Genomic DNA, 13034 nt, shown 5'->3' with positions numbered 1-13034 from the left:
AGGATCTTGATTTAGGTTAAAGAGCTGCAATAAAAACTACCATTCTAAAAATGAAGAGTGGGACATAGCAATCACTATGATAACCTGTTTGGCAGGAATTGAGAAGGCTTCCTTCCCAGGCAATAGAGTAAATCCTTTGGTCAGGCTCTGATTCTGATCTCTGGAATTTCTAGAAAGAATCTGTTTGTCCACTGCACTCATGGGCACTGGTCTTTCCCACCCCCCACCCGCCAGGAGATTCATTCTTTTCCATTATTTGGAAAAAATATCAGTGGTGTTAACCTGTATCAGTATGAGTCCAATCAAGAGAGAGAAACCATGTGGCAACTTGAGCAGGGAAAAGTTTAATATGATTAATAACTAAACAAGCTTTTGAGGCTTCCCTGGTGGCTCAGATGGTATGGAAACTGCCTGCAATGCAGGAGACCAAGGTTCGATCCCTGGGTGGGGAAGATGTCCTGGAGAAGGGAATGGGTACCCACTCCAGTATTTTTGCCTGGAGAATTCCATGGAAGAGAGGCCTGGCAGGCTACAGTCCATGGGATCACAAAAAGTCAGACATAACTGAGTGACTTTCACTTTCACTTTCGAAAAATGAGGAACTGGCTTCTAAAAAGTAATGAAAACCCTTTTTTAAAAAGTAGGATTAGCAAATATAAGGAAAAACCACTAACTCTGGACCAAGATAGAACATGAAGGAAGAAATTCCCTAAGGACTGAGATCTTGAACTTGTTGGAGGGTCAGAATGGCTCACTGAATGGCAGAGAAGTTACTGTGGGCTTACGTCAGGGGAACTGACCAGTAAAGTAACCTCTAGGGTGCTTAGGACAGCTACTCAGGGTGCAGTGTCTAGCCACTGGTGCTCAGTGGTGACAATCCCTGAGGAAACACTGCTGACCATTAACACATTGAAGGAGGTGTGGGTCATGCAGAAGAGCCTACCAGTAAGCACACCAGCACCAGGAAGGAAAACCCCTTCCTCCTACAATCTGCCTCCAGAGCCTTCTATTGACAAAACTTCAGAGTTGTGAAGATGAGTGTATTCCCTTCTTGATGACTGTGTAACTTCTGCAGATTTTTACAGGTACAGGTTCCAGTTGGGGATTTCTGGAGACAGACACAGGGTTTGTGGGTTTTTTGGGTTTTTTTTTTGGACAAACTGTTTTCCTCAAAATATAGTAGATTCCTAGTCTAATTGGTTTCAGTTGTGCCCATATAAAGGAGTACTGGTCAAAGATCATAACTGGTTATAGTTCTTAAGCTTTCATATTCTAGTTTGCTTTCCAGTTGTTGTGTTCAGTCTATCCAGGTTTTGCTGAGTTTTTTACTGTTACCTGGAGCCACCTCAAAAAATACTTAGGTTGGAATGCAATGCTCTTAATTCATATTGCAAGGCTGACTTCCACTTTCTGGCTAATATACGTGGAGGCTCTTGAGAAGTGATCTGAAGGACAATGTTGTCTCCTGTGGTTTAGAGTACTGAGGATGTTAACGTTGCCAAACCTGTCAAACTTTGCCAAATACTGTCAAATCAATCAATTCAGATTTTATACTACAGGATGAGAAAGTCTCACTGAGAACTATATTCCCTTTCACTTCTGCTTACAAAGCTGCTAATTCTTACCTGACAAATCATTTTCCAGGCTGCCATATTTGTTTCTTTACTATTCACTTCCCAATCAATAAGCCATAACCACACCTTTAAAGCAGTTGATTATTTATGGCTGCACTGGGTCTTCATTGCTGCACAAGGCTTTTCTCTAGTTGTGGCTAGCAGGGGCTATTCTCTAGTTGTGGTGCACAGGCTTTTCACTGTGGCAGCTTCTCACTGCAGAGCACAGGCTCTACAGCACATGGGATCAGCAGTTGCGGCACACAGGTCTATCTGCTCCTCAGCATGTGGAATCTTCTCAGATCAAGGATCGACCGTGTGTCCCCTGCGCCGGCAGGTAGATTCCCAACCACTAGACCACTAGGGAAGTCTCATAACGTTTTTAAAGTATTTATTAAAGCAGCACCCTATTTCTAAGTATTAATGTTTGTATTGAGTACAGGTTAAAACATCGTAACAGAAAAATCTTTATTTCTCTCACGTAACAGTCTGTGCCATGCTTAGCCACTCAGTTATGTCAGACTCTTTGCGACCCCATGGACTGTAGCCTGCCAGGCTCCTCTGTCCATGGGGATTCCCCAGGAAAGAATACTGGAGTGGGTTGCCATGCCCTCCTCCAGGGGAATCTTTCCAACCCAGGGACTCAACCCAAGTCACCCACATTGCAGGCAGATTCTTTACTGTCAGAGCCACCAGGGAAGCCCCCAAATACTGGAGTGGGTAGCCTATCCCTTTTCCAGGGGAACTTCCCAACCCGGAAATAGAACCAGTGTCTCCTGCATTGCAGGTGGATTCTTTACCAGCTGAACTACCTGGGAAGCCCCTAACAGTCTAGAAGTAGGCAACTATTTAGAATGGTGTATTGGTCATCTCTCATATATAAAGAGACTAACCAATCACTTGGGAGACAAGTTGATTACCCTCAAACTTAAACTCTGGGAGCAAAAATTTGTCCTCACTAGAATAGAAATCTCTAGGTACTGGTTTGGTATCTCTGTCCACAGTTCCTCTTTTGCCAGCATCATTATCTGAAGACTTACAGAATACCTGATTCAGTATGATAGCATATCATTATAACAAAGACACTTGCTTCAAAACAAAGGAATTGGGGCCACTGACACACTGATGATGGTATTATTTTTCCTCACACAGAAACCTAATAATGATAAAAAGAGTAACAAAAGGAATAGATAAGCCCCATATTAGGAATGATCACTGCTAAGCTGGAGTGCTCCAAGCATGAAGTATGTACCCTAAATCAATGGCCAATGTATTAGGTATTAGAATTTTCCAGAGAAACATATCTACCTATCTATATATACATATATATACACACACACATATGCATGCTTACTTAGTTGCTAAGTCATGTCCAACTCTTTTGCAACCCCAAGGACTATAGCCTGCCAGGCTCCTCTGTCCATGGGATTCTCCAGGCAAGATACTGGAGTGGGTTGCCATTTCCTCCTCCAGGGGATCTGTGCAACCCAGGGATCAAACCCACGTCTCCTGCATCTCCTGTACTGGCAAGAAGACTCTTTACCACTGAGCTACCTGAGAAGCCCCTATATGCATACATATACATACATATATATTTACTTATTATATGCACCCCTATGTTCACTGTAGCATTGTTTAAAATTGCAAAATATGGAATCAACCTAGGTGTAGGTTGACATATGAATGGATAAAGAAGATGTGGTATATATAATATATACACAATAGAATATTACTCTGTCATCATAAAGAATGAAATCTTGCAATCTGTGACAAAACGGAGGGGCCTAGAGAGTATTATGCTTTAGTGAAATAAGTCAGAGAGAAAAAGACAAATACTGTATGACTTCACTTATCTGTGGAATCTAAAAAACAAAACAAATGAACAAACAGAAACAGAGTCACAGATTCAGAGAACAAATAGGTGGCTACCAGGGGGGAGGGTGTGAGGAGATAAATGAAATAGGTGGGGGAGGTAAAGAGGTATAAACTTCCCATTATAAAGTAAATGAGTCAAGGGATGAAATGTAGAGCAAACAGGATAGTCAATAGTACTGTACATTTGACCTTTGAACAACACAAGTTTGAACTGCCCAGGTCCACTTACACATGGATTTGTTTCATTGGTAAATACTATACAGTGATATATGATCTGTAGTTGCTTCAATATGCAGATGTGGACCTGAAAATACAGAGGAACTGGAAAATGGAGGAACCATGTATATAGAAGCCTGCCTATAAGTTACACATGGATTTCTGAGTGCAGGAGGATCAATGTCCCTAGCCCCCAAGTTCAAAGGTCAACTGCAAAAACTCTGTAAAAGCACCAGACAGTAAGTGGGCTTACCATGGTGATTATTTTGTAATACGGAGAAATATTAAGTCAGTATGTTTGTAACTAGAATCAACATAATGTTGTAGGTCAATTATACCTCAAAAAAAAAAAAAAACTAGAAAACATGGTAGAGGAAGGATATGGTAAATAACAATAACAAAGGACTAGCTGCAGTAACAAGACCATAACTTTTTCTATAACCCTCTTATATAAAGTGCTTGCTGAAACTGTGGCCAGCCATAACTTTCAAGGAACTCTGTGATTAATTGGGATTAATGCAGGACATAAGTGGATCTGAGTGGTGCAACGAGTGTGTTGTGTTGACCATCTTTTGTGAACCATTTTTATCTCCAAAACTTACCTCTTACTGCAGCTACTTCTGAGGCAGGGAGTTCTACACAAATTAATCAACTTTACAAAGCACACAGACAATACTTCACCTCATACCTGTGCTATGTATCTCTTAATTTCTGCCCAGAAAAATCTAATAGCTATCAGTGTCTATGTGCTTTCCAGAGAATGGGATGGTTAACCATTGGAGCTGTTTTAATCAGTAGGAATTGACAACCAATAAGAAAAATGACCCCCCCTTTTATCCCAGACAGACAGTTTTGGAATGCATTTCATAAGGGTCTCAAGAGGGTTTCAAGGAATGAAAATACCAGGTATTCTTAATAGTGACCCACTTGATAACTCCTTTCTTGTTTCATTCCCCTCTTCCTTGTTCCTGCCCTTGGTAGCATTTTAAAATAAACGACTTGCAAGCCTGTCTTTGTCCGAGACTCTACTATTAGGGTAATCCCAGTTAAGGTAGAAAACTCTGTACCCAAAGGTTACCTAGGAATCCAGGTTCAATCTGTTGCTGTCTCAACCCTAGAGTTTCTGTCTGCTTCTCTACATAGCCAAAGCAGCCTCACCAGCACCAAGCCCATATTTCATCCCAAAGATGCAGAGATAGTGGAAGATAAGCACGTGGCTTTAATGAAAACGATCTGGAAGCTGCACAGGTCCCTACTCTTTACTTATTAGCAAGAACTTAGTCCATAGCCACTCTTATTGCAAAGGATCCAGGACTCTCTAGCTGGGCAACCACATATGTGCCCAGCAGAAACATTTCTGAGCATGTTCCTAAACCAGAGATCAAACCTGGGCCTCCAGCATAGGGATAATTGGGTCTTAGCCACTGCACCATCAGGGAAGTTACTCCTAGGTATTTTATACTGTTACTATTTTGAAGTATTTATTTTGTAATTTTTGTGTGCTAGAATCTAGGAAAACTATTGTTTTTCATATCTTAATTTTATGTTAAACAACTTCAATGAAGTCTCATATGAGTCTTAATTTTTCTATTAATTTTCTTTGGGTTTCCAAGGAAGGCAATCAGCTTGAATGCTAGTAGTGATCATTTTGCTTCCACTTTCCCAAGTTATGTCAATCATCTCTGTGTTCTGTTTCAGTGAGTTTATTAATACTACCAAAGCAGAGCTAAGTAAGTCATAGTTGTGACAGCAGCTGTTGTAATACACGATTAAGTTTGTTATGATGCTATTTGCATTGTATTTAGGTAGTTCTTTTCCATCTGTCATCAGTGAGATTATCCTCTATTTTTGTTATTTTTTTGCAGGTATCATTGCTAACCTGAAGAAACACATTAGGAAGCCTCTTCCTTTTTATTCTAGTCTTTAAGAGTTTATAGCAGCATTAGAATTGTCTCATCCTCAGATACTTAAAATAACTCAAAATGACTCAATACCCCCAAATTCTCCAGCCTCAAAAGCCGTGATGAGATTATTCAGTTATATTTTAAAGTATGTCTTGGTTATTCATCAATTTCTACATTACTTTTGGTAACGTGTTTTCTCCAGAAAATCAGTGATCACATCAAGATTATTTTTAGCATAGAATCTATATAGACTTTTTTTTTACCTTATTTTTAAAAATGAGAGTTTAAAACCAAATACTAAAACACATGAAAGTACAGAAACAGAAAAAAGAATCACTGAAAAATCTCACTGTTCAGATAATATTGCAATGGACATTTTTGTGTATATTTCTCTGAGTCTTTGTGGTAAGAGTCCTTTATGTATTTGTAATTTTTTCCATGGTTTTCATAAAAGAATACTCACTTTTAAGTATTTTTTCTGACTATAACAGAAATGTGGTTAATTCCACAAAGCTTGGGAAAGGTATAAACTCAAGATACTAAATCCCCTCAAATCTTTCTGTTCAGCAATAAGTAATGCTAATATTTTGCTGTTTAAATTTTGAGAGCCTAATTTTCATAATCTGTAAGATGTTCTAAAAGGCAGTATAGCAGTTAAGAAAGTGAAAGTGAAGTCGCTTAGTTGTGTCCGACTCTTTGCGACCCTATGGACTGTAGCCCACCAGGCTCCTCCATCCACGGAATTTTCTAGGCAAGCATACTGGAGTGGGTTGCCATTTCCTTCTCCAAGGAAAAGGAAAACTGGTTCTAAAACCAGACTGCTCAGATTTAAATTCTGGTCTTGCCACTTATCAGCCCCGGCTGATATCAGTAAACTGGCTAAGCTGTATATCTCAGTTTCCTCATCTGTAAAATGGGAACAGTGATTACAGCAGTTACTTCATAGTGTTGCAGTTAGGATTAAATGAATACCCAGGGCCTGACACTGAGTCAATAACTGTTAACTACTACTAAGTAATGTTAAGATAAAGTGAAAGTGAAGTCGCTCAGTCGTGTCTCTGTGACCCCATGGGATTTTAGAGGCAAGAGTACTGGAGTGGGTTGCCATTTCCTTAACGTTAACATAATGACAGTCACAAATCCTGGATGAAGGATTGAATAAATTGCCTGTAACAAAATGACTCTCAAGACACTCAATATTAAGGTTACAAATATAATAATCCTTCAAGCTTTGATGTGATGAGACTGCCATTTGCTGCCCTATGCAGCTCTGCAGCAGGGCAGAGGGATGAGTCTCTTACTGCACTGCGCCTGCTAACAAACTAAACAAGTAATTAGGCAGTGGGGAGAGATGCTAAGGGCTCTCTGCCTGTGCTTGGGGGTCAAGGTTCAGAGTGCAAGGGGGCAGAATAGCTCATTTTGTTGTTCGTTAGCAGAATCTACTCTTACCTACCAGTGGGGCTCAGCCATGGTCTCCTCTTACTTTATTGTGGGCTCAGAAGTTAGCATTCATGTTGGTCACCAAGACTGTCTCTGAATCACATCTCATTTCTCCTGAGACTATGCCTCCTCATCTACAATTGAAATTCTTCTAAAAATGTTTTCTTGATATCCTCCAGTGTTCACACCTAGAATAAATCTCAGCCACAAATCTGGGTGGGGAGAGGCTTTTTCCACTTGGTCTTTAGATGTCTGTCACATGTTGGGGCATGTTTGTCACTGCTGGATTCTCTCCTGCTCATGACTGAAGGCCTTTTCAAGCACAACTCTCTTCCAGGTGTACAAGGATCCTCTTGGCATTTGCCCACACCTCCTGAAATGTACCAGAACCCTTTTCCCTCTCTCCCGAGCCATAGTGAGTGGCAAGAAATCTGGTGAGTTTTTCTCAGGCCTGTCACCCGAGCAAAGTGTCGAGGCCAGCTGTCAAACTCTCAGTGTAACTGGGATTTCTGTTACCTTCTGGCTGCGCCCAACCCCCACAAGACAGGAAAGAGCCACGAAGTTTCTTGCTCCCCGCAGACCCCAGCAGTCCACATTCCAGGGAACCTTTTATGGTCTTGAAAGATAAGCAGATTTTCTTTGACTTCATTACACAATCTTTTAAACTCACTGTTTTGTGGGTATGCGCTCATGAGATTGAAAAGTCTTCGGGAGACCTTTATCTAACTCTCAGATTAAAAGGACATCAAGACAGACTGGACACTGTAAAATTCTGGGCACGTTCAAGCTGAGATGACTGGGAAATATGAAATATTGTTATGACTATGGTCCAATACATAGGCAGTTCATTCAGGTGATAGTTAAGAATCCAACAGAAAATAATTTTGGTCTTCATCATCTGTTTCAAAATATACCGTTGTTTTAAGTAACAGTCTTGCCTCTGAGTTTTCCATGTGAATGAAAAGATCCAACTGAAACTAAAAATGTGTCCTGTTTGCCGTGATAGGCCCCCAAATACTTAAAATTTTCTAAGGATAGGTTAATGATTACTAGGCAAAATCCTTAACCATGTGCCTATCATTGATGATTGATAAGTGGGTAAACAGATAAAGAGAGGGAGGGAGGGGAAAAAAGAAGGGAAGACAGGACAGGTGAGGGAAGAGATTAGAAAACACAGTGGTGGAGAAAGAAAGGAAAGAATGCAGGGCTGTAACTCCAATAACTCCTGCAACATACAAACAGTCCTCTCAAGATTTAGCGAGAGTAAAATTCTGCTGTCATTAAGTACATTTTCTAAAAATCATTTTATTCACTTCATCCTGTATGGTCATTGCAGTGATCAAATTTGCTAGGCAATTGCTTAACTCCACTTCAGTTTACCTCTGCAAACAAAGTTACTGGGTCAACATAAAAGACTCAAACAATTTCAAAAGTGGAATATTTTGAAAGCATTTTGCTTTTGAATACAAATATACCTTATGGTTAACTATTTAGTAGAGATTGATTTCCTCAAACTGGACTCAATTATTTGATGAGTTTAAGACAAAACAGTATCAGCATTACTTAAGACTATTAAAACATGGTTAAAATGTAAAAATCAATATTAATCTCTAAATTCTCTTCAGCCTCTTAGTAGCATGGGCTCTGTGTTTAGCTAGCACTGTATTTTTAAAAAGTGGGCAAAGATGATAGTTAATTCATTCTCAGCTATTTAAAATAATGGCATTACATAACATGTTTATTTAATGTCTACACTGTAACATCATTGAATTGTCAAACTATGACTACTGTTTTCCCGGTACACTTTTTTTTTAAAAGCTCATGAGGGCTTCCTTATTCTAGATCCTATCATTATCCAGAACCAGATGTGTGTAAGAAACCTCTAATTTAAAGTTGAATTACAGAACTGTATAAATGTTTTACTGTCCCTTCATTTCTTTCTAATATATCAAATAAATACAAAGTAATAACCTTATTCAAAAAATGAAAATTACTTTTGGGTGGCATCCTTTTGGACAAACCTATGATTAAAATATTACAGCGGGCTTTAAACATCAGCAGGCTTGTCTTTACAATGAACAAAATGTTTAGGGTCTTTGATATTTTAATATTCCATGGGCACTTTTAAGTAGGTAAAGCACTTCTATAGCGGTGAGATGTTTCATATTCAGTGTAAGCAGGAAAAGCAGGAATTTATTTTCTGACAAGTAGCATCAACTTAGCAGCAGCAGCATCAATCAACCATAATCGAATGGTTTCACTTGGTGTTAAACTGCACATTCCACTTTTGACTGGAAAAGAGTTTGTGAAATACTGGGTTCTCCATATTAAATAAGGATCAACATAACAACTAAATCATTTCAAAAAAGAAATTTGACTACTGTATTCATGCATGTTAAATTAGACGTTAAAATCTGCCGTTGTAATTACCTGTATGTTATAATGTGTGCCAAACGCATACATTGTGTTAGTCATTTCCCCTCTGAAGCCCAGAAGCACTTACTTTCTGGCCTTTTATTGTTAGTTACCACTTCTTTTACTAATCCTGATTCATGAACATGAGATTGATCACCAAACCACCTACAATCATTTTAAGCACACACAGCCTTTTGTATAACATTATACATATACATTTTCACAAATATTTGCCAGTTTATTAAGCAGCTTACATCCCAGTACAACAGTGATTTTGTTGCAAAATCAGAGAAGAGCAATGGCCAAAAAGTAAAAAACAAAGTAACAGTGGTCCTGAGGTCATCCACTCAGCTCCCACTTCCTATTACACTGAAGGAAAACTGGTTGAGTTACTTCTGCAAGATCTGTTCTGAATCCTTTCTATCACACTAACAAACTAATAATGCTACCAGAATCCACCAGGATCAGTAATCCACACCATCCAGTCAACGCTGTCATCTCTGCAAATCACAAACAGATGTGCACAGATGAAGTTTATATCCTGTGCCCTCAACCCCTCACCATTCATGATCTTTTTCTATCCTTTCTATCAGAGAAAGCATAACCATCAGCCTTGATCTCTGGACAAAATTTGGCATCAGATACGAAACTTTAAGAATGGTGTGGAAATATGTTGCAATACACCAGAGAATACACTAATTGTAAAATTGTATTTGGGATGTGAGTGATCTTCAACTCACTCAACAGATATTTACTGAATGCTTATTTTGCAGTCATTTGAAAGAATACAATAAACTAAGATCTGTTTGTTGTTTTCAAGGACCTAGGGCAATCATATGTTTCATTGCTGGGCCATAGCACCAAAGTAGGCATTAAGACTTAAGTTTGAGCCTGGCCAAACTATCACTGGCCTATATTGACCATGGCTACAAAAAATAACCAAGGCTTGCAGATTATAAAACTGTTAAGAATTAAAACACAAAATACTTAAAATTATTTTCTGTGCTAAACTTCCATAATTCTTACTTTTGTTTCTTTGCCTTTTGCTTTGTGTTTTCTCAGCTCTTTCTAGTAAAGCTAAAGTGAAGTCGCTCAGATGCGTCCGAATCTTTGCGACCCCATGGACTGTAGCCCACCAGGCTCCTCCATCCATGGAATTTTCTAGGCAAGCGTACTGGAGTGGACTGCCATTTCCTTCTCCAAGGGATCTTCCCAACCTAGGCATCGAACCCAGTCTCCTGCACTGCAGGCAGACGCTTTACAGTCTGAGCCACCAGGGAATGTTTTATTCTGCTAGTGGTTGCTTTGAAATAAAAATAACATTTTAAACAATCTCTCAAGTCAGACTGTATATTTACCTTCTGGTTGTTGCATGCTAAGTCACTTCAGCCATGTCTGACTCTTTGCACCCCTATGGACCACAGCCTGCCGGGCTCCACAGTCCATGGGATCCTCCAGGCAAGAATATTGGTGTGGGTTTCCATGCTCTCCTCCAGGAAAATCTCCTAACCCAGGAATCAAACCCAAATCTGAAGTCTTTGCATTGTCAAGTGGGTTATCAAGATCACCACCTAGGAAGCCCATTTATTTTCTATGCATCACCAAAGGCTAACTTCCCAGTTTTTGTTTGAGGTTTTAGATGCTCAGTCTCTATCTTCACTTCTTAATGCAGTTCCTTAATGTTCACGTTTTATTAGCTAACATGGCAAATATTTATTCAATGGCTTCCCCATTCTGGAGGTCTTTAACTTACAGATGTGGTTCTGTACTTCTTCCGAAATGAGTTAAAGTGTACTACCAGCCCTTGCTGTCTTACTCAGACAAGAATGACAACTGGGTCTTTACTGAATCAGTGAGTAACCATTTTCTTTTTCAACCTCTGTAAGCTGGCATCTAAATAGTGTAGAGAAGAATCTTAAAGATAGTCTTGAGTTCATTTTTTTCTAACTAAATGGTTATAAAAAATTATTTCCCTTAATTATTTTCCGAAAAAGTCAAGTTTACCAAGGCCTGCCTGGACCTCTCACAATGTCTGAGCCTGACATAGTTCTGTGAGAAGAGGGGAGACATGGGAGACAGAATGCTCCCCATCCCCGGAGTATCTGCACCCTAATCCCTAGAACCAACAGCTTACACAGTAAAGGGGAGTTATGCGGCAGAGGGAATCAAACTGACCTTAAAGTAAGATTATTTGGAAATATCTGGGTGAGCTCAGTGTCATCACAGTTCAGTTCAGTTGCTCAGTCGTGTCCGACTCTTTGTGACCCGACGAATCGCAGCACGCCAGGCCTCCCTGTCCTTCACCAACTCCCGGAGTTCACTCAGATTCACGTCCATCGAGTCACTGATGCCATCCAGCCATCTCATCCTCTGTCGTCCCCTTCTCCTCCTGCCCCCAATCCCTCCCAGCATCAGAGTCTTTTCCAATGAGTCAACTCTTCGCATGAGGTGGCCTAAGAAATGGAGTTTCAGCTTTAGCATCATTCCTTCCAAAGAAATCCCAGGGCTAATCTTCAGAATGGACTGGTTGGATCTCCTTGCAGTCCAAGGGGCTCTCAAGAGTCTTCTCCAACACCACAGTTCAAAAGCATCAATTCTTTGGCCCTCAGCTTTCTTCACAGTCCAACTCTCACATCCATACATGACCACAGGAAAAAACCATAGCCTTGACTAGACGGACCTTAGTCGGCAAACTAACGTCTCTGCTTTTGAATATACTATCTAGGTTTGTCATAACTTTCCTTCCAAGGAGTGTCTTTTAATTTCATGGCTGCAGTCACCATCTGCAGTGATTTTGGAGCCCCCCAAAATAAAGTCTGACACTGTTTCCCCATCTATTTCCCATGAAGTGATGGGACCAGATGCCATGATCTTCATTTTCTCAATGTTGAGCTTTAAGCCAACTTTTTCACTCTTTCACTTTCATCAAGAGGCTTTTTAGTTCCTCTTCACTTTCTGCCATAAGGGTGGTGTCATCTGCATATCTGAGGATGCTTAAAGTGGAAAAGGGAGACAAGAAGACTCCACTCAGTCCTTGGATCCACAGATGGAGAAAGAGGTAGTACGCTGGGGAATGCTGAAGTCTCCAGAAGCAGAGGAGGCAGAGTGCCCCTCAAAGCCTCCAGAAACACTGCTTTGCAACACTTGAACCCCCAACCTGTGATACCTGTCGAGACTCCTGACTTACAGAACTACAACATAACAAGTCTGTCCTGTGCATGAAACAAACGGCAGAGATGAAGACCTGAGTTGAGTAGTAGTACCTGAAAATCCTCCATCTGCCTGGCCACCCCTCTCCTTACTGAAATCAAATTGTTTGGTGCCAGCCAAGATGTATTCTCCAACCCTTTGCCCTGTGAAGGCATTCAGTGCTTCTGCAAGGGGTAGCCTACTCAGCCACTGGCAAGAGATCGTGTACAGACTCAGGCCTGAACAGACTCTGAATCCTCAGGTTACTTCAGCTGGGTTGAGACTTAACATGTGCCCAACCTGAGTGAAGCTGAAACTCTTTCCCTCTTAAAACGTTACATAAGAAAACTCAAGTAGTTCTTTAAATTTCTCAATCAAGTAG

The sequence above is a fragment of the Ovis aries genome, chromosome 10 (genome assembly GCF_016772045.2).
Source record: "Ovis aries strain OAR_USU_Benz2616 breed Rambouillet chromosome 10, ARS-UI_Ramb_v3.0, whole genome shotgun sequence".
Classification (NCBI taxonomy): Eukaryota; Metazoa; Chordata; class Mammalia; order Artiodactyla; family Bovidae; genus Ovis; species Ovis aries.
Note: the sequence above shows the minus strand (reverse complement) of the source record.